Source organism: Thermobia domestica, chromosome 1, assembly GCF_964235325.1.
Source record: "Thermobia domestica chromosome 1, izTheDome1.hap1.1, whole genome shotgun sequence".
In the NCBI taxonomy this organism is placed as follows: domain Eukaryota; kingdom Metazoa; phylum Arthropoda; class Insecta; order Zygentoma; family Lepismatidae; genus Thermobia; species Thermobia domestica.
In genome coordinates this window covers 290041092-290061829 of record NC_137454.1, presented here as the reverse complement: position 1 = coordinate 290061829, position 20738 = coordinate 290041092, and the positions used below count along the sequence as shown (strand labels likewise).

The following is a 20738-nucleotide window of genomic DNA, read 5'->3' as shown; positions in this document are numbered from 1 at the left end:
AAATTACAGACACAGAGGTAAAAACATTTACGCGACATGCCAAAGCTTCTCCGGAAAGATTACAAGTTTGAAATCACATGAAAACTGTAGCATTACAGGAAAATCGCCCATGACAATACATACAGGGTGTCCGAGAAGTCCTTCCCTGATTACAGAAATTGATAACTCAGGCTAGAAATAAGATAGAAATATGAAACTGGTGTTGAATTGTTTACAAACTATAAAAGTTTTGGTCACATCAGTACACTTCCACATGAGCACCCTTGGTAGCACGTAGCACATTTAGGCGATATTCAATTTCCATCCACACATTAGCCAACATCACTGGAGGGATCGATGCAACGACTGTGGTTATTCGTTGCTGCAGGGTTTCAAGATCTGGTACACGTGTTCGGTAGACCTCATCCTTGACATAACCCCATAAAAAGAAGTCTAATGGGGTTATGTCAGGAGAGCGTAGAGGCCAAGCTGTTGGTCCATCACGACCAATCCATCGCCCAGGAAATGTCCTATCGAGATAGGCATGGACGTCCAAACCCCAATGAGGTGGTGCACCGTCTTGCTGAAAAACGACATCGGGGCGATACTGAAGCAGCTGAGGAACAGCATACAGCTGCAACATATCCAGGTACACTGCAGATGTGATGGTATCCTCAGCGAAGAAGAATGGCCCAATAATTCGATCGTGCAATAACGCGCACCAAACATTCACCTTTGGACTGCCTCTGGTGAACTCCCTGACCTCCCTGGGGGGTTCTGAACCCCCAATGCGTACATTATGGCGATTCACTACTCCACTGACAAAGAATGTCGCTTCGTCGGAAAAGGCAATTCGTCTGAGATAACCATTATCGTCCTCAATACGTGATAGCATTTCGACCGCAAAGTCATATCGACGTGTACCGTCGTCGGGCAACAAGGCCTGAACGAGTTGCACTTTGTAAGCACGAAACAATAAACGTTTGTGTAAAATGTCATGGATAGAGCTTTTTGGCATCTGTAATTCACGTGAGGCCCTGCGCACCGATTTCTTAGGACTTCTCAGCAAAGACTGCCACACAGCCTCCACCGTGTCTGCTGAGGTTCTTGGTCGACCAGACCTCGGAAGGTCAGCAACCGACCCTGTGTTCTTGAACTTCTCATACCAGGCTTTAATGCTCTTTACATCAGGTGGAACTGTCTCTGCACCGTGGTTGGTGATCGTGTCTCATGGTACCACAGGACACACTGTGCCTTCTCCTGGTTGGTTGGCATGGCTTCTTGGGCTTCTTACTTACGTACTACAAACCTAAAAAAAAAAAAAAAAAAAAATGAGACTTGGTAAAACAGAACAAACCTAATACAGACAAAAACTTTTATAGTTTGTAAACAATTCAACACCAGTTTCATATTTCTATCTTATTTCTAGCCTGAGTTATCAATTTCTGTAATCAGGGAAGGACTTCTCGGACACCCTGTACAAAACAACAACGCAACACAAAAAGAGAAGGAAAATATTACCCAGTGCAGATTCATACGTTCTTTGTGCAAGAATTCGGTTAGAATTCTAATTGCACTGTAAGATAACTAACTTCTCATTGAATTTCGAAGTGGAAAAGGGAAGTTATATTTAGGGATGTAGGATTTAGATTTCTGGGCTTTCGGCTTCATTGGCCATTTAACACATTACGTATGAAGGATGATGTCCCTCGACGAGCACACTATCCGGAGAAAGGAAAGGAAGAAAGGAATCTGTAAGTTAGGACTACCCCGGCGTTTTCCTGGCGTGAATGAGGAAAACCCAGGAAACCCTCATTGTGGATTGCTGGCCTGGAAAAGCTTTTTCTACCGAGTGCCTCACCAGAAATCGAACCCGGGACCGCACGCATCGAAGACGAGAGCATTTGTGGCTACGCTACGCGGGTCTACTGGAAGTTATATTCGAAATAATAATAGCAATAATGAAAATATATGAGTATCCCCTAAAAATTATTTTAATTTGATTTGAGTTCAGCATCCTTTTCAGCAGCAAAGCTACGTGAGATTTGGACCTGTGGCCTTACGTGGGATCCGAACTACATGAGCTACCACCGAAAATCGAACATGGGTCTCCCATGAAAAAGGCACGTACCGTACGCTTACCGCTTAGCCACGAGGGAGCTCCACAGTAAAAGAAAGTGAACAAATTACATTTGAGTATTATTGACAATTCAATACAATACACATTTGCCTTTCTCTGGAGCTCCTCGTGGCTATTCGGTTAGTATATGCGACTTCGACGTGGGAGACCTGGGTTCGATTGCCGGCGAGAGCTTATGTGGTTGGGATCCCACATTAAGCTGTAGATCCAATTCTCATATAGCCTCGATGCTGAAAGGGACAAAATAAGACAAAAACGGCATGAGCGTGAGCCAGGAAGAACGCATTTTCGGAAATTCAAAATAAACCATGTAGATCGCTTGTTTATCATTTGTTCACGATTGTTAACATAAAGTTCTTTTGTTTGTAGAGAAATTTTCTATGATCGAAATTCACTCAGCAAACTTTACGTACGGGGTATAGGCACAGCTGTTTGTCCTCGAAGCAGGCCCGCAACTAGAGGGGGGCCTAGCAGGAGCCTGGCCAGGACCTAAACTTTTCTTGGCCCCTCCAGACCTCAACACAAAATGCTATTACTAATACAAAAACACAGTTTAGACATTTGTAAGAGAATTTTTAATGATTTGGCCCCACCCTAACATATTCCTGGCACCTCCAAACCTCTATAACTGGTTTCGGGCCTGCCTCGAAGAATTCTGTCTTAGCCGAAGAAAGCTTATTTCGTCTCGTAGGTTCTCTAACTACAAAGGACTGAAGAATACAACTTACCGACCCGCAGCTTAGATTAAAATATCTGACTTAGGAACGGCTTAATAAAGAGAGTAATCGAGGTAAAAATGGAGGAGGAAGTGTAAGTACACTATTTTTCAAATAACCTATTTTCAAATGTATATGTTGTTTAAAGTTTAAAGATATTAGGATAAGTAACGAGTTCGACTAACATATGTTTCATGCAGTAGTCAGACTTTAGTATGACTCTAATCACACGTCAAAATGACTCTGTATATGGCCCTGGTTGATATTTAACAGTATTATGACGGACGTGCAGGGGTCTAGCCATTGGGGCCCATCGGTGCCAGGCCCCCCAAATAATTTTCTAGGCCTCCAAATGGTCAGCTTTTAAAACATCGTTGTAAGATTATCTCACTTCAGTCATTTGAAAATAACAAAGTTTACATATATTTAATTAATAATTTACAGCAATTTTTTTACTGATCCTTACCGAGATATAGCTATTAATAAAATAATTATTGTGATTTTCAGTCATGAATAATAAATATTTTGATCAGGAAATCTTAGAGAAATTGAGTAAAATTTCAAAGAAAATCAGCCTTATGTAAATAGGTTCTGTGTACAGTGGGCCACAGAAATTCTTGAGGTACAAAATCCGTTATAGTATAGGAAAATTAGGGTTGGAGACGGAAAAAAATATTAGAAAGCAAATTTTCATTTCAACACATTCTATGAACTCCCCTCTGATACTCCACGCGAAAGTCCTAAAAAGTCCCACGTGGGCAACCGCCTAAAATTACGTCATCAATATGGCGGAAACGCAACTACGACTACTTATGCTTATGCGGTAATATCTCATCACGGAATTGAGATACAAACTTCGTTTTGGTGTCGAATTGAAGGTAAGGCGTTGTATAAGTGATTTCAGCTAATATCGTTCTTAAGTGTTGCAGTCATTTTTAAATATGGCGGTTATTAGCTTAAAATTAATTTTCTCCGTTTCATTTTATTTGTTTTAAAGCACATTACTATGAAACTATCAGATATACGGAAAAACATGTCGAAATAAACATTATAGAGTGGAGTCTTACCTTTCTAAAGATACCAAAGTAGTAATAAAATGGCGGTTCTGCGCCACTGACCCTCTACCCACTTTCTCAGTCCCGCCTGAAGCAGACAACGAGTTTCCCAGTGCCGCCTGACACACTATGCCGGGGGACATATGGGGGATACGAGAAATCGAGCACCGTACACCGTGAGCCCACGGTCTTTTACGACCTCCATTTTAGGGGTGAATTTGTTCCCTTTTATGAGTACCTTTAGGGGGTTTACTCGTTCCGTTTTACGACCTCCATTTTAGGGGTGATCTCGTTCCCTTTTATGAGCATATTTTCCAACCCCTACGAACACATAACAGAACATCAGACTACGTAACATAACGAACATACAGCAGAGCAGATAACACATAAGACTCGTTCTCTTTTACGACCTCCATTTTAAGGGTGAACTCGTTCCCTTTTATGAGCACTTTTTCAACCCTTATTTTAACATAGGAGATAACACATAACACTACGTAACACACAGCAGAGCAGATAACACATAAAACTCGTTCTCTTTTACGACCTCCATTTTAAGGGGGTGAACTCGTTCCCTTTTATGAGCACTTTTTCAACCCTTATTTTAACATAGGAGATAACACATAAGATTACGAACACATAGAAGAGAAGATAACACATAACACTACGTAACACACAGCAGAACAGATAGCAGATAAAACATAAGAGTATTCCAACCCCTATTTTAACATAGCATAGAATACATGGAGACTATGAACATACAGCAGAGTAGATAACAAACACAACCACCTCCATTTTAGGGGTGTATTCATTCCCTTTTATGAGCATATTTTTCAACCCCTATTTTAACATAGCAGAAATTACATTGAGACTATGAACACACAGCAGAAGAGATAATACATAGCACAGCTAATAAAAGAACATGGTTTATTTTCCATCCCTTATTTTAACATAGCAGAAATTACACTGAGAGTACGTAACACACAAGGGTGTATTCATTCTCTTTTATGAGCATATTTTCCAACCCCTATTTCAACATGACAGAGACTACGAAACATGGCGGACATAGCACAGGGGGTGTATTCATTTTCTCCACCCCTAATTGAACATAGCAGGAATTACACTGAGAGTACGTAACACAAAAAACCTCCATTTTAGGGGTGGACTCGTTCTCTTTTATAATTACTTTTTCAACCCCTATTTTAAGACAATGAATACCTATGTAACATAGCGATTGGATACGCTCTTTGAACCGATTTGGATGAAACTCGGCATATGGGGGTTTTCGACCATGCTGAGTACGAATATCATACTTATTTTTACCTGGGTCCTATAGTTTATGTGGCATAAGCCCTTTCTATGACAATTTTAACCAATTTGGGTGAAACTCGGTATATGGGGGTTTTTGAACATGCTGATTACAAATATCATACTTATTTTTATCTGAGTCTGATAGTTTATGTGGGATACGCCCTTTGTATGACACTTAAAACCTAATAACTCGAAAACGGAGCCAAATATCGAAGTGGTGTTTCCACATTTAGCAATAGGTCATCAGGTACTACAAGTTCCAAAATTAGTGGTCATCGAGGTCAAAGGTCAAAATACTTAAAACCCAATCACTCGTAAACGAAGCAACGTATTGAGATGGTGTTTCCACATTTAGTAATTGGTCATCAACTACGACAAGTTCCAAAATAATGATCATCAAGGTCAAAGGTCAACATACTTAAAACCTAATAACACGAAAACTGAGCCACATACTGAAGTGCTGTTTCCAAATCTAGTAACTGGTCATCAACTAGTACAATTTCCAAAATAATGGCCATCGAGGTCAAAGGTCAGAATACTTAAAACCCAATCACTCGTAAACGAAGCAACGTATTGAGATGGTGTTTCCACATTTAGTAATTGGTCATCAACTACTACAAGTTCCAAAATAATGATCATCGGGGTCAAAGGTCAACATACTTAAAACCTAATAACACGAAAACTGAGCCACATATTGAGATGCTGTTTCCACATTTAGTAATAGGTCATCAACTACTACAAGTTCCAAAATAATGACCATCGAGGTCAAAGGTCAACATACTTAAAACCTAATATCTCGAAAACGGAGCCACATACTCAGGTGCTGTTTCCACATTTAGCAATTGGTCATCAGGTACCACAAGTTCCAAAATAATGACCATCGAGGTCAAAGGTCAACATACTTAAAACCAAATAACTCTTAAATGGATCCACATATTGAGGTGCTGTTTTCAAATCTAGTAACTGGTCACCAACTACTACAAGTTCCAAAATAATGATCATCGAGGTCAAAGGTTAACATACTTAAAACCTAATAACACGAAAACGGAGCCAAATATCGAAGTGGTGTTTCCACATCTAGTAATTGGTCATCAGGTACTACAAGTTCCAAAATTAGTGGTCATCGAGGTCAAAGGTCAAAATACTTAAAACCCAATAACTCGAAAACGAAGCAACGTATTGAGGTGCTGTTTCCACATTTAGTAACTGGTCATCAGGTACCACAAGTTCCAAAATAATGACCATCGAGGTCAAAGGTCAAAATACTTAAAACCTAATACCTCGAAAACCGAGCCACATATTGAGATGGTGTTTCTACATTTAGTAATTGGTCATAAGGTACTACATGTCCCAAAATTAGTGGTCATCGAGGTCAAAGGTCAAAATACTTAAAACCTAATAACTCGAAAACGGAACCACATATTGAGATGTTGTTTCCATATTTAGTAATTGGTTACCAACTACTACAAGTTCCAAAATAATGACCCTCTAGGTCAAAGGTCAAATATTTAAACGCAAATAACCCTTAAACAGAGCAACGTATTGAGGTGCTGTTTCCAAATCTAGTAATACGTCATCAACTATTACATGTTCCAAAAGTACTGACTATCGAGGTCAATGGTCAAATATTTAAGCCTTAATAACTTTAAACAAAGCCTGTGTGATCTATTCAATTTTGTACAAAGCAGAGAAAAGTGAAGAAGGAATAAATTTGAGTGGCTTATTTACTTTTGTATTAATGAGAAAGAAATCAAAGGAACACAATTTTAACTAGCGCAGAATTTCATTACCTTTTTAGGCTATTCAAATGGATTAACAAGAAAGCAAACAAAGATATGCCATATTAACTAGCTGAGAATTATATGTCATCTTGTATTATTTAAGCAAAACGAAGAAAGCGAACATGGACCATTTTACTCAAATTTGGATGGAGTATTCATCTTTGTATGAACCAGAAAAAAATGAAGAAGGTACGTTTTAACTAGTTCAATATTTCTGTACAATTTTGTACTACTCAAATAAACGAAATTTTATTTTTGTATCAATCACAAGAAAATCAAAGAAGGGTCATTTCATACCTTTTTTGTGCTATTCAAATAATAGAGGGAACAAATTTCAGTGGTCTATTTTATTTTTTTTACCAATCAGAAGAAAAGCAAAGATATGCCATTCTCAGACTTTTATACCATTTTACTACTCAAACAAACAATGAAGTATTTAGTTTTGTACGAACCAGAAAAATTTGATTGGATTATTTCCTTAGGTACCAACTGGAAAAAGTGAAGGGTCATTATTCAAATAAACGAAGGAATAGAGTATTTCGTTTTGTACCAACTGGAAAAGAGAAGAAGAGCTACTTTAACTAGCTCATTATGTACTGTTTAAAGAAAGGAAAATTGACCATTATGTAACTTTTGAACTACTGAAATGTTCTATTTTTGTATCAATCAGAAAAAAACGAAGAAGAGCCATTTTAACAAGTTCATAATTTCGATGTTCTACTTTTTATACCAACGAGAAAAAATGAACTAGCTGAATATTTAAATATACGAAAGAATAAGTTTGTGACCTATTCAATTTTGTACCAATTAGAAATGGCTCAGCAAAAGGCGAAGAAGGACTATTTTATATAATTATGGAGTATTTGGTTTTGTACCACCAAGAAAAAAAAAGAAATTGCACCACTTTGGAGTATTCAAACAAACAAAGGAATTATAATTTGTGTCAACTCTAAAATCAATTAAACGAAGTAATGTATTTGAGAAACCGAAGTTGAGTATTTTATACCATTTTGTATTATTTCAACAAACAAAGGAATAAGCAAAAAAAAAGGATCATTTTAAACTAGTCTAATAAACGAAGGCATAAATATGAGTGAGTTATTTAATTTTGTAGCAACCAAAGAATTTTCACGAAAGAACAAAATTATACTAATCAGAAAAAGCGAAGAAGACCCATTTTAACTAAATGAGAATTTCTGTACCTTTTTGTACTATTTAAACAAACGATGGGATAAATTTGAGTGACCTGTTTTTTGTACTAACCAGAAAAATCGAAGAAGGTCCAATTTAGCTAACTCAGAATTTATGTACCTTTTGTACTAGCCCAATGAACGAAAGAACAATTTTGGGTGTTCTACTTTTTTATACCAAACAAGGAAGAACCATTTTAACTAGCTCAAACACAATTTTAACTAGCGCAGAATTTCTGTAACGCAAAAATTAATTTGGATGGAGTAACAAGAAAGAAAGCAAAGATATGCCATATTAACTATTTAAATAAACGAAGGGATAAATTTAAGTGATCTATTCCATTTTGTACCAAGGAGAAATGCCATTTTTATCTAGCTTAGAATTTCTAGTGCATGTTGTATTATTTAAACAAAACCAAGGGCTAAATTTGAGTGGTTATTCAATTTTGTAGCAAGAAGAAAAAGGAAAGAACTAACATTTTGTACTAATCAAATAAATGAAGGAATATTTAGTTTTGTACCAAGGAAAATAAGAAAAAGCAGTGAAGGACGAATAAAATTTGGATGGACTATTTTCTTATGTACCAACAAAAAAGAGAAACCAAAGGAGGAATAAATTTGGGTGACCTATTCAGTTTTGTATTACTAAAATAAACGAAGGAATAAAATTGAATGTTCTACAGAAGAAAACGGAGAAGGGCCATTTTATTTAATTTTGTAGTACTCAAATATACAAAGGTATAAATTTGTGTAACCCATTCAGTTTTGTTGGCTTTTTTTAGAAAGACCATTTTATCTTTTGTATTCAGATTTTCCTGCTACTTTTTGCGCTCTACAAATAAACGACGAAACAAATTTGAAGGAGGCTCATTTTAACTAATCCTGCTGCGAGTAGATCAATGTGGCATTATTGTGACTTTCATTTTCAAATACATACGGATTAAACAAGAGGATCAACAATTAAAAACCCACTAGTACAGGGCGTCGATTCAGTAAAACTCATTATTCTTTCTTCTGCGGTCTTCGGCATGCATTTTAGACCAAGAGCAGCAAGATTAATATTCGATACTTGGAAATTGACCCAATAAGCATTTGTTAACTTTATCCATATCTTAGAATTTATGAGGTTACAGCTAGTAAAAGAAAACGAATAGATAATTTTGAAACAGTTCCATATGGGTAAATACTGTAGTAGAGATAAAGAGAGAGTGTGAAAAAATGGATAATTTTAAATCATTATTATTATCATTTTAGAGGTCAAAGGGAAGAATAAATGAATTTGAGTGGCATATGTACGAACAAGATATGCCAATTTATTATATTATCGTGTGCTGTTTAAAAAAAATGTAGGGAAATGCACTACTCAAACAAACGAAGGAATTTAGTTTTGTACCGGGGAAAAAAGGAGTGAAGAATAAATAAAATTTGAATGGAATATTTTCTTTTGTACCAGCTGGGAAAAGTGAAGGAATTTAGTTTTGTATCATTGTAACAAACTAAGTATTTTGTACTATTTGTACCACCGAGAAAAAACATTCAAATAAATTGGGATAGAATATTTAGTTTTGTTTGTTTAATAGTCGCTATTATCGCTTCTTTCGCTATGGGAGAACACATGACACTTTGGATGAGCTACTACAGTTTTGGAATCATGGGATGCGAGTTCAGGCCAAGTATCCATATTGCAGATTTACTTAGTTGTTTTACACGATGTGATAAAACTGGCCTTCTTGCGGCCTCCCCTGATACCTATCTGTTGGACCTCGCAGTATTTGGAAACTTGGTGGAAAAGAATAACAAATGGTTTTTCTCACAATAAAGCTATACATACAGAATAATCCATTATGGCAAAAAATACTACTTTCTCCTTAGGCTTATTTGGAGTAGACTTCGATACATTGTGTAAGAATTTCCAATTAATAGCTGTATTGTACTGTACTTATAATAGTCTGTAATAGTGCAGTTTGTTTTTCGAATGAGAGTAGGTTTTAAAGGTGTATTGTAGTGTACCACCAATAATGATTTCTCAGATTTAAGGCTAAATTAAATGGGCAAGAGGTGTACAGTATTTGGAAGATATAATTAAGAAGTACTAGGATGTACCAATAGAAAAATTTCAGAACATCTACAAACAGAATATTAACACTATTTGTAACAGCGATGATTCCGTGGGTGTTGATTGTCTTAGATGGAATACAGGTAATTCTTCCATTAAAATTTACAACTATATAATTGATTTTCTTCATTATTCAGACAAGCGTTTACAGGGTATTGCGAGATGGGAAGCAATTATCTTTAACCACTATACTGATGAGTGGATCCAATTTTACACATCAAAGAATATTTACAGATGCTTATTGGAGTTGCCGGATAAAGCAGAAGATCGAGAGAATCGAATCTTGCTGCCCTTGGTCTAAAATGCATGCCGAAGACCGTAGAAGAAAGAATTTGTTTTCTAATTTCTGGAGTGGGGCTAAGAAGCTTGTTTTGTTGTATAAAAGGTATACTCCAATATGGATTACTGAATCGACGCCCTACTAGCGGGTTTCTAAAGCATAAGGAGAGAGTAGTATTTTTTGCCATAGTGGCTTAATCCGTATGTATTCGAAAATGAAAGTCGCAATAATGCCATATTGATCTACTCGCAGCAGGATTGTTTCTTCGTTACAAAAGGCACATAAAATGGTCTCTCTTTGCTTTTCCTCTGTTTATTTGTAGAGCACAAAAACCAACATATTTTCTGCTTAGTACAAAACTGAATGGGTCACACAAATTTATATATTTGTATATTTTGAGTACTACAAAATTAAATAAAATGGCCCTTCCCCGTTTTCTTCTGTAGAACACCCAAATTTATTCCTTCGTTATAAATACTGAGCTATTTAAATTTTACTTTCTTCGCTTTTTTCTGCTTAGTACAAAACTGATTAGGTCACCGAAATTTATTCTTTCCTTTTTCTGCTTGTAACAAAAGTGAATAGTTCACACCAATTTATTCCTTTGTTTGTTTAAATTGGGTAGACCAAAAACACAAAAAGTTATAACATGCTGAGCTATTTAAAAATGGTATTTCCTTGCTTTTTTCGATTTGATACAAATTTTACAAAAAGGAATAAAATTCTAAGCCAGTTAAAAATGGTTCTCGTTGGTACAAAAGGAAATAGGACACCCCAATAAATGTCTTAGCTTTTCTGATCAGTGCAAATTTAAACCTTTGTTTCCTTTTTTCTGCATAGTACAAAACTAAATAATCCATCCAAATTTGAGTATTACAAAATGATATAAAATTCTGAGTTCGTGTTCGCTTTCTTCGTTTGTTTAAATAGTAAAACATGGCCTGGAAATGAGATTTCGCTTTTTGTGGTTATTACAAATTTATTCCTTTGTTTAGTACAAATATTACAAAAAGGCATAAAAATCTAAGCCTGTTAAAAATGGTTCTCGTTGATACAAAAGGAAATAGAACATCCGTATGTATATATTCATTTCTTTAAATGGCACAAAATGGTATAAAGATCTGAGTAGTACAAAATGGTTCTTCTTTGTTTGGTATAAAAAAGTAGAACACCCAAAATTGTTCTTTCGTTCATTGGGCTAGTACAGAAGGTACCTTCTTCGATTTTTCTGGTTAGTACAAAAAAACAGGCCACTCAAATTTATCCCATCGTTTGTTTAAATAGTATAAAAAGGTACAGAAATTCTCAGTTAGTTAAAGTGTGTCTTCTTCGGTTTTTTCTGGTTAGTACAATTTTGTTCTTTCGTTAAAATACTCAGCTACAAAATTAAATAGCTCACTCATATTTATGCCTTCGTTTATTAGACTAGTTAAAATGATCCTTTTTTGCTTTTTCCTTTTGTTTGTTGAAGTTGACACAAATTTGAATATTCCAAAATGGTACAAAACTAAATATTCCATTGTTTATTTGAGGAGTAAAATTCTGAACCAGTTAAAAATGCCATTTCTCATTGGTACAAAATTGAATAGGTCACTTAAATTTATTCTTTCGTATATTTAAATATTCAGCTAGTTCATTTTTTCTCGTTGGTATAAAAAGTAGAGGATCGAAATTATTCTTACATAAATTCTGAGCTAGTTAAATAGTCAATTTTCGTTTCTTTAAACAGTACATAATGAGCTAGTTAAAGTAGCCCTTCTTCTCTTTTCCAGTTGGTATAAAAGAAAATAGTCCACCTAAATTTTATTCATACTTCACTTCTTTTTTTCTAGTTGGTATTCCTTCGTTTATTTGAATAATGGTCCTTCACTTTTTCCAGTTGGTACCTAAGGAAATAATCCAATCAAGTTTTTCTGGTTCGTACAAAACTAAACACTTCATCCAAATTTGAGTATTACAAACATGAAATGAAATTCTGAGTTAGTTTTTAAAAAAAATGTTCCTTCTTGCTACAAAATTGGAAAGCTCACTCAAGAGTACAAAATAGTATTGAACTTCTGAGCCGGTTAAATTTATCCGATTGTTTGTTTAAAATACGCAATTATTTCCCGTTGATGCAAAATTGAATAGGTCACTCAAATTCACCTCTTCGTTTGTTTAAATATTAGAACATGGTCTAGGAAAAATGACATTTCTCATTGGTACAATATTCCTTCGTTTATTTAATTAGTACAAGAAGACATATAATTCTCAGCTAGTTAAAATGGCATTTCTCCTTGGTACAGAATGGAATAGATCACTTAAATTTATCCCTTCGTTTATTTAAATAGTTAATATGGCATATCTTTGCTTTCTTTCTTGTTACTCCATCCAAATTAATTTTTGCGTTACAGAAATTCTGCGCTAGTTAAAATTGTGTTTGAGCTAGTTAAAATGGTTCTTCCTTGTTTGGTATAAAAAAGTAGAACACCCAAAATTGTTCTTTCGTTCATTGGGCTAGTACAAAAGGTACATAAATTCTGAGTTAGCTAAATTGGACCTTCTTCGATTTTTCTGGTTAGTACAAAAAACAGGTCACTCAAATTTATCCCATCGTTTGTTTAAATAGTACAAAAAGGTACAGAAATTCTCAGTTAGTTAAAATGGGTCTTCTTCGCTTTTTCTGATTAGTATAATTTTGTTCTTTCGTGAAAATTCTTTGGTTGCTACAAAATTAAATAGCTCACTCATATTTATGCCTTCGTTTATTAGACTAGTTTAAAATGATCCTTTTTTTGCTTATTCCTTTGTTTGTTGAAATAATACAAAATGGTATAAAATACTCAACTTCGGTTTCTCAAATACATTACTTCGTTTAATTGATTTTAGAGTTGACACAAATTATAATTCCTTTGTTTGTTTGAATACTCCAAAGTGGTGCAATTTCTTTTTTTTTCTTGGTGGTACAAAACCAAATACTCCATAATTATATAAAATAGTCCTTCTTCGCCTTTTGCTGAGCCATTTCTAATTGGTACAAAATTGAATAGGTCACAAACTTATTCTTTCGTATATTTAAATATTCAGCTAGTTCATTTTTTCTCGTTGGTATAAAAAGTAGAACATCGAAATTATGAACTTGTTAAAATGGCTCTTCTTCGTTTTTTTCTGATTGATACAAAAATAGAACATTTCAGTAGTTCAAAAGTTACATAATGGTCAATTTTCCTTTCTTTAAACAGTACATAATGAGCTAGTTAAAGTAGCTCTTCTTCTCTTTTCCAGTTGGTACAAAACGAAATACTCTATTCCTTCGTTTATTTGAATAATGACCCTTCACTTTTTCCAGTTGGTACCTAAGGAAATAATCCAATCAAATTTTTCTGGTTCGTACAAAACTAAATACTTCATTGTTTGTTTGAGTAGTAAAATGGTATAAAAGTCTGAGAATGGCATATCTTTGCTTTTCTTCTGATTGGTAAAAAAAATAAAATAGACCACTGAAATTTGTTCCCTCTATTATTTGAATAGCACAAAAAAGGTATGAAATGACCCTTCTTTGATTTTCTTGTGATTGATACAAAAATAAAATTTCGTTTATTTGAGTAGTACAAAATTGTACAGAAATATTGAACTAGTTAAAACGTACCTTCTTCATTTTTTTTCTGGTTCATACAAAGATGAATACTCCATCCAAATTTGAGTAAAATGGTCCATGTTCGCTTTCTTCGTTTTGCTTAAATAATACAAGATGACATATAATTCTCAGCTAGTTAATATGGCATATCTTTGTTTGCTTTCTTGTTAATCCATTTGAATAGCCTAAAAAGGTAATGAAATTCTGCGCTAGTTAAAATTGTGTTCCTTTGATTTCTTTCTCATTAATACAAAAGTAAATAAGCCACTCAAATTTATTCCTTCTTCACTTTTCTCTGCTTTGTACAAAATTGAATAGATCACACAGGCTTTGTTTAAAGTTATTAAGGCTTAAATATTTGACCATTGACCTCGATAGTCAGTACTTTTGGAACATGTAATAGTTGATGACGTATTACTAGATTTGGAAACAGCACCTCAATACGTTGCTCTGTTTAAGGGTTATTTGCGTTTAAATATTTGACCTTTGACCTAGAGGGTCATTATTTTGGAACTTGTAGTAGTTGGTAACCAATTACTAAATATGGAAACAACATCTCAATATGTGGTTCCGTTTTCGAGTTATTAGGTTTTAAGTATTTTGACCTTTGACCTCGATGACCACTAATTTTGGGACATGTAGTACCTTATGACCAATTACTAAATGTAGAAACACCATCTCAATATGTGGCTCGGTTTTCGAGGTATTAGGTTTTAAGTATTTTGACCTTTGACCTCGATGGTCATTATTTTGGAACTTGTGGTACCTGATGACCAGTTACTAAATGTGGAAACAGCACCTCAATACGTTGCTTCGTTTTCGAGTTATTGGGTTTTAAGTATTTTGACCTTTGACCTCGATGACCACTAATTTTGGAACTTGTAGTACCTGATGACCAATTACTAGATGTGGAAACACCACTTCGATATTTGGCTCCGTTTTCGCGTTATTAGGTTTTAAGTATGTTAACCTTTGACCTCGATGATCATTATTTTGGAACTTGTAGTAGTTGGTGACCAGTTACTAGATTTGAAAACAGCACCTCAATATGTGGATCCATTTAAGAGTTATTTGGTTTTAAGTATGTTGACCTTTGACCTCGATGGTCATTATTTTGGAACTTGTGGTACCTGATGACCAATTGCTAAATGTGGAAACAGCACCTGAGTATGTGGCTCCGTTTTCGAGATATTAGGTTTTAAGTATGTTGACCTTTGACCTCGATGGTCATTATTTTGGAACTTGTAGTAGTTGATGACCTATTACTAAAGGTGGAAACAGCATCTCAATATGTGGCTCAGTTTTCGTGTTATTAGGTTTTAAGTATGTTGACCTTTGACCCCGATGATCATTATTTTGGAACTTGTAGTAGTTGATGACCAATTACTAAATGTGGAAACACCATCTCAATACGTTGCTTCGTTTACGAGTGATTGGGTTTTAAGTATTTTGACCTTTGACCTCGATGGCCATTATTTTGGAAATTGTACTAGTTGATGACCAGTTACTAGATTTGGAAACAGCACTTCAATATGTGTCTCAGTTTTTGTGTTATTAGGTTTTAAGTATGTTTTACCTTTGACCTTGATGATCATTATTTTGGAACTTGTCGTAGTTGATGACCAATTACTAAATGTGGAAACACCATCTCAATACGTTGCTTCGTTTACGAGTGATTGGGTTTTAAGTATTTGGCCTTTGACCTCGATGACCACTAATTTTGGAACTTGTAGTACCTGATGACCTATTGCTAAATGTGGAAACACCACTTCGATATTTGGCTCCGTTTTCGAGTTATTAGGTTTTAAGTGTCATACAAAGGGCGTATCCCACATAAACTATCAGACTCAGATAAAAATAAGTATGATATTTGTAATCAGCATGTTCAAAAACCCCCATATACCGAGTTTCACCCAAATTGGTTAAAATTGTCGTAGAAAGGGCTTATGCCACATAAACTATAGGACCCAGGTAAAAATAAGTATGATATTCGTACTCAGCATGGTCGAAAACCCCCATATGCCGAGTTTCATCCAAATCGGTTCAAAGAGCGTATCCAATCGCTATGTTACATAGGTATTCATTGTCTTAAAATAGGGGTTGAAAAAGTAATTATAAAAGAGAACGAGTCCACCCCTAAAATGGAGGTTTTTGTGTGTTACGTACTCTCAGTGTAATTTCTGCTATGTTCAATTAGGGGTGGAGAAAATGAATACACCCCCTGTGCTATGTCCGCCATGTTTCGTAGTCTCTGTCATGTTGAAATAGGGGTTGGAAAATATGCTCATAAAAGAGAATGAATACACCCTTGTGTGTTACGTACTCTCAGTGTAATTTCTGCTATGTTAAAATAAGGGATGGAAAATAAACCATGTTCTTTTATTAGCTGTGCTATGTATTATCTCTTCTGCTGTGTGTTCATAGTCTCAATGTAATTTCTGCTATGTTAAAATAGGGGTTGAAAAATATGCTCATAAAAGGGAATGAATACACCCCTAAAATGGAGGTGGTTGTGTTTGTTATCTACTCTGCTGTATGTTCATAGTCTCCATGTATTCTATGCTATGTTAAAATAGGGGTTGGAATACTCTTATGTGTTATCTGCTATCTGTTCTGCTGTGTGTTACGTAGTGTTATGTGTTATCTTCTCTTCTATGTGTTCGTAATCTTATGTGTTATCTCCTATGTTAAAATAAGGGTTGAAAAAGTGCTTATAAAAGGGAACGAGTTCATCCCCTTAAAATGGAGGTCGTAAAAGAGAACGAGTTTTATGTGTTATCTGCTCTGCTGTGTGTTACGTAGTGTTATGTGTTATCTCCTATGTTAAAATAAGGGTTGAAAAAGTGCTCATAAAAGGGAACGAGTTCACCCTTAAAATGGAGGTCGTAAAAGAGAACGAGTCTTATGTGTTATCGGCTCTGCTGTATGTTCGTTATGTTACGTAGTCTGATGTTCTGTTATGTGTTCGTAGGGGTTGGAAAATATGCTCATAAAAGGGAACGAGATCACCCCTAAAATGAAGGTCGTAAAAGGGAACGAGTACACCCCCTAAAGGTGCTCATAAAAGGGAACAAATTCACCCCTAAAATGGAGGTCGTAAAAGACCGTGGGCTCACGGTGTACGGTGCTCGATTTCTCGTATCCCCCATATGTCCCCCGGCATAGTGTGTCAGGCGGCACTGGGAAACTCGTTGTCTGCTTCAGGCGGGACTGAGAAAGTGGGTAGAGGGTCAGTGGCGCAGAACCGCCATTTTATTACTACTTACCAATATTATTTCTGTATCTTAACAATTAAGCGAACTACTCCATTTTCTGTAGCGCAAGGTGTTGAATTTTTAGCATTTACGTAGATTACGCTAAATATGCGAGAATAATTTTACAATTAAAGGCGGAAAAACATTTGCAAAACAAACTTTTAACACATTTTCTTTAGACTTTTCAGAGAATCGTAAAAAATAACACATCAGCAACCACCTGAAATGACGTCCTCAATATGCCTACCATGAGAATACATTCATTTAAGCTTATACGAAATACCTCATCACAGAACTGACATATTAACGACGTTCTGGTGCCAAGTTAAAGGTACATGATTCAAAAAATTTCAGTTAATATCGTTTTTTTTTTCTTACTGACATTTTTCGATTTTTGAAAATGGGTTCTGCTGCTTGAAGTTGGCACCACCCATTTTGTTTTTCGTATAAATTGTTTATAAATCGTGAACGAACGAAACTTTTATGTCAACAATCGTGAACAAATGATGAACAAACGATCTGCATGGTTGATTTTTGATTTCCAATAATTTTCAGGTACGTGAAGTTGGCACCGCCCATTTTGTTTTTCGTATAAATTGTTTATAAATCGTGAACAAACGAAAATTTTATGTGAACAATCGTGAACAAACGATGAACAAACGATCTACATGGTTTATTTTCGATTTCTGAAAATGGGTTCTGCTGCGTGAAGTTGGCACCGCCCATTTTGTTTTTCGTATAAATTGTTTATAAATCGTGAACAAACGAAAATTTTATGTGAACAATCGTGAACAAACGATGAACAAACGATCTGCGTGGTTTATTTTCAATTTCCGAAAATGGGTTCTGCCAGGTTCACGCACATAGTCATTTCATGTAAGGCCGGAAGAGCAACTAAGACACTATGAAAAAACGATTGTTAGCTGAGTTTATTAATTTTCTTCAATCACATTTTATTTTTAGGTAATTATTATTGCTTTATACATAACGATCACTTCAACCACATTATTTCACGGATTCAAACTATTCAAGTTATTGTGCTGTAAAATAAAATGAGACTTGTGCGCAAAGCACGTTTATACATTGCAAGACATGTAACTTCCAATTATTTGTCGAAAACTCAGCCTATTTTAAAATAACATTACGAAACCACATGCACCATTGTGACACCAATGGAACTTTGAAAGCATTGTTGAAATGTCCAAAAGCATTAATAAATTCACATGGATTAGAATTAATGAAATATATAATTGCATCGAATATACAACAATCAGGAATGCAAAATCTAAAGAAAAGTCTGGCCTCTTGAAAATTTGATCTCAATATTTGATCGTAGCTGCCGAAGAAGTTGTTGAAAAAATTGTGTAAAAATATAATCTTATCTATAATGTTTTAACATATTTTATGAATCTTATATAATATATTCGTCCTGTAATATACATGGACAACATTAAGAAATAAACATAACAATTTTTCCATTGTTAGTTCAACGCAACGTTTCAACAATAAGGTATAATAAAACAACAAAGGAATCTACATGAATTGAAAAACACTCCAATGAAAATAGGACTAAATATTGCATGTAAACATATCGCGTGAATAGCAACTAAGGAACCAGACACGAACAATTTTACACACAGAACCCACTTTGCATTAAGTCCGCTAACAAAACTACAAAATATTACATTCCTTGAACAGTGCACAATTTACATTTTACAGAATATCAAAATATAATTATCCACTAATACACGTTATTGTGATAAGCCTCGCAACAGCATCCTCACACCTTCGCCGAGATTACAGACAAAAGATCTCCTCCAGTTCCTTACCAGAGGGTAGCGTTCCCAAAACTGATGCAACGTTCCCTCTTTGTACTGCCACGCTGATGCGTTGCAGTAGAAAAATTTTATGAATCTATATGATAATGCAACGTTAGAAATAATAATATTACATTGCTAAATGTCTAAGTTGAATTATTTATGAAGGTAAAATAAATTTGAAACTTATAACAACTAAAGTGCTTCAGAAATAAACAGTAATTGAACATTACTAAATCTATTTCTTTTAAGTGGAATTACACTGAAGGGAGTGGATCAGGGCACCAGATAGAAGCATCAACAGCTGTATCACCAGGTAATATCAGCTGTGAATAAATATTGGTTTATATTGTAAGATTTGTTTAGTATGACTTTATATTAATACAGGGTAACACTGAGCAAGGCTATGTGATAATATGTAAAAAAAAAAAAAAAAAAAAAAAAAAAAAACTATCACGTAACAGTTTCAACACAATAACTGTGTCTTCATAAGTTGTTGTGTTGAAACTGTTACCTGATTTTTTTTTTTTTTAACATATTATCACATAGCCTTGCTCAGTGTTACTCTGTATTAGTACAAAATGGAAACAAGGTCTGATAGAATAGTTTTATGACTTTATATGAATTCATTATTTCTATCTTGAAAGGGACGAATATACTAAAATCAGTATCGATATTTTCAAACAAATTTTAGTATTATTTATGATTAGTAGAATTTAAACGATATTATCGATATTTTCAAATTATGGACAGTATCGATATTTTCAAACAAATTTTAGTATTAGTAGATGAGAGTAAAATATCCAAATACTGGATTAAAAATATCTTGTTTATGGCATCAATCTTCAATTATTTTCTTGAATTAAAATTTATCATAATCAGCACTTCAAAACTCAGAAAGTGGTCTACAATCTTGTTTGCCAGTAGATGGTTATTTCAAATATCATTATGGAAAGCATCATCCTTCAAAGAAGTCGTTACTAAAATTTGCACCGAGAGTTGAATTCATGACAATAATGCTGAAGTGCTTCCCTTTGGCTATGCTTGTGACTGTTGCTATACTCCAGAGCTCATTCAACACTTTTGCCTCATTTTGGAAATCATACGAGAAAGCATGACTTATGGTACAAATTCTGTATTCCTCATCACTGTAAATATGTCGATATTACAAGTTTGTTTTATTAGAAAATACGAAATTCCCAATATGTAACACAGTATTACAGAGATCGAATTATTCTCCAGTTTTGTACCTCTACCGAAAACATGCTTATTGTTACAATTTCTAGTTTGTTGTGGAATCGCCATAGTTACATCTGTATCTTGGCGTAATTGGATAGCTTAGTAGTTTGAGCCCAAAATAGAAATTTTTCAGGATTGAAATTTGAAGTTAGTCAAGTAATGAACAATCAATATTTTTATAAGCTTGGCAATCAAAACAAGAACTATGCAGTTAATAGTATTATAATTTACTGTTTAAAAATAGAAA

The 20738-nt window shown here is 34.8% G+C and overlaps 2 protein-coding genes across 3 annotated transcripts in view; one reads left to right on the top strand and one right to left on the bottom strand.

Moving 5' to 3' along the window:
• The window catches only part of LOC145667681 (GILT-like protein 1), a 102662-nt gene that overhangs the window by 71967 nt on the left and 9957 nt on the right, over positions 1-20738 (bottom strand). The gene's annotated exons all lie outside the window — the stretch shown is intronic.
• LOC145667691 (uncharacterized) overlaps positions 19509-20738 on the top strand; it is a 55838-nt gene continuing 54608 nt past the window's right edge. Inside the window, exon 1 of the mRNA XM_081735153.1 lies at positions 19509-19568. The gene's annotated coding sequence lies outside the window, so the exon portion shown is untranslated. The remainder of the gene's footprint in view (positions 19569-20738) is intronic.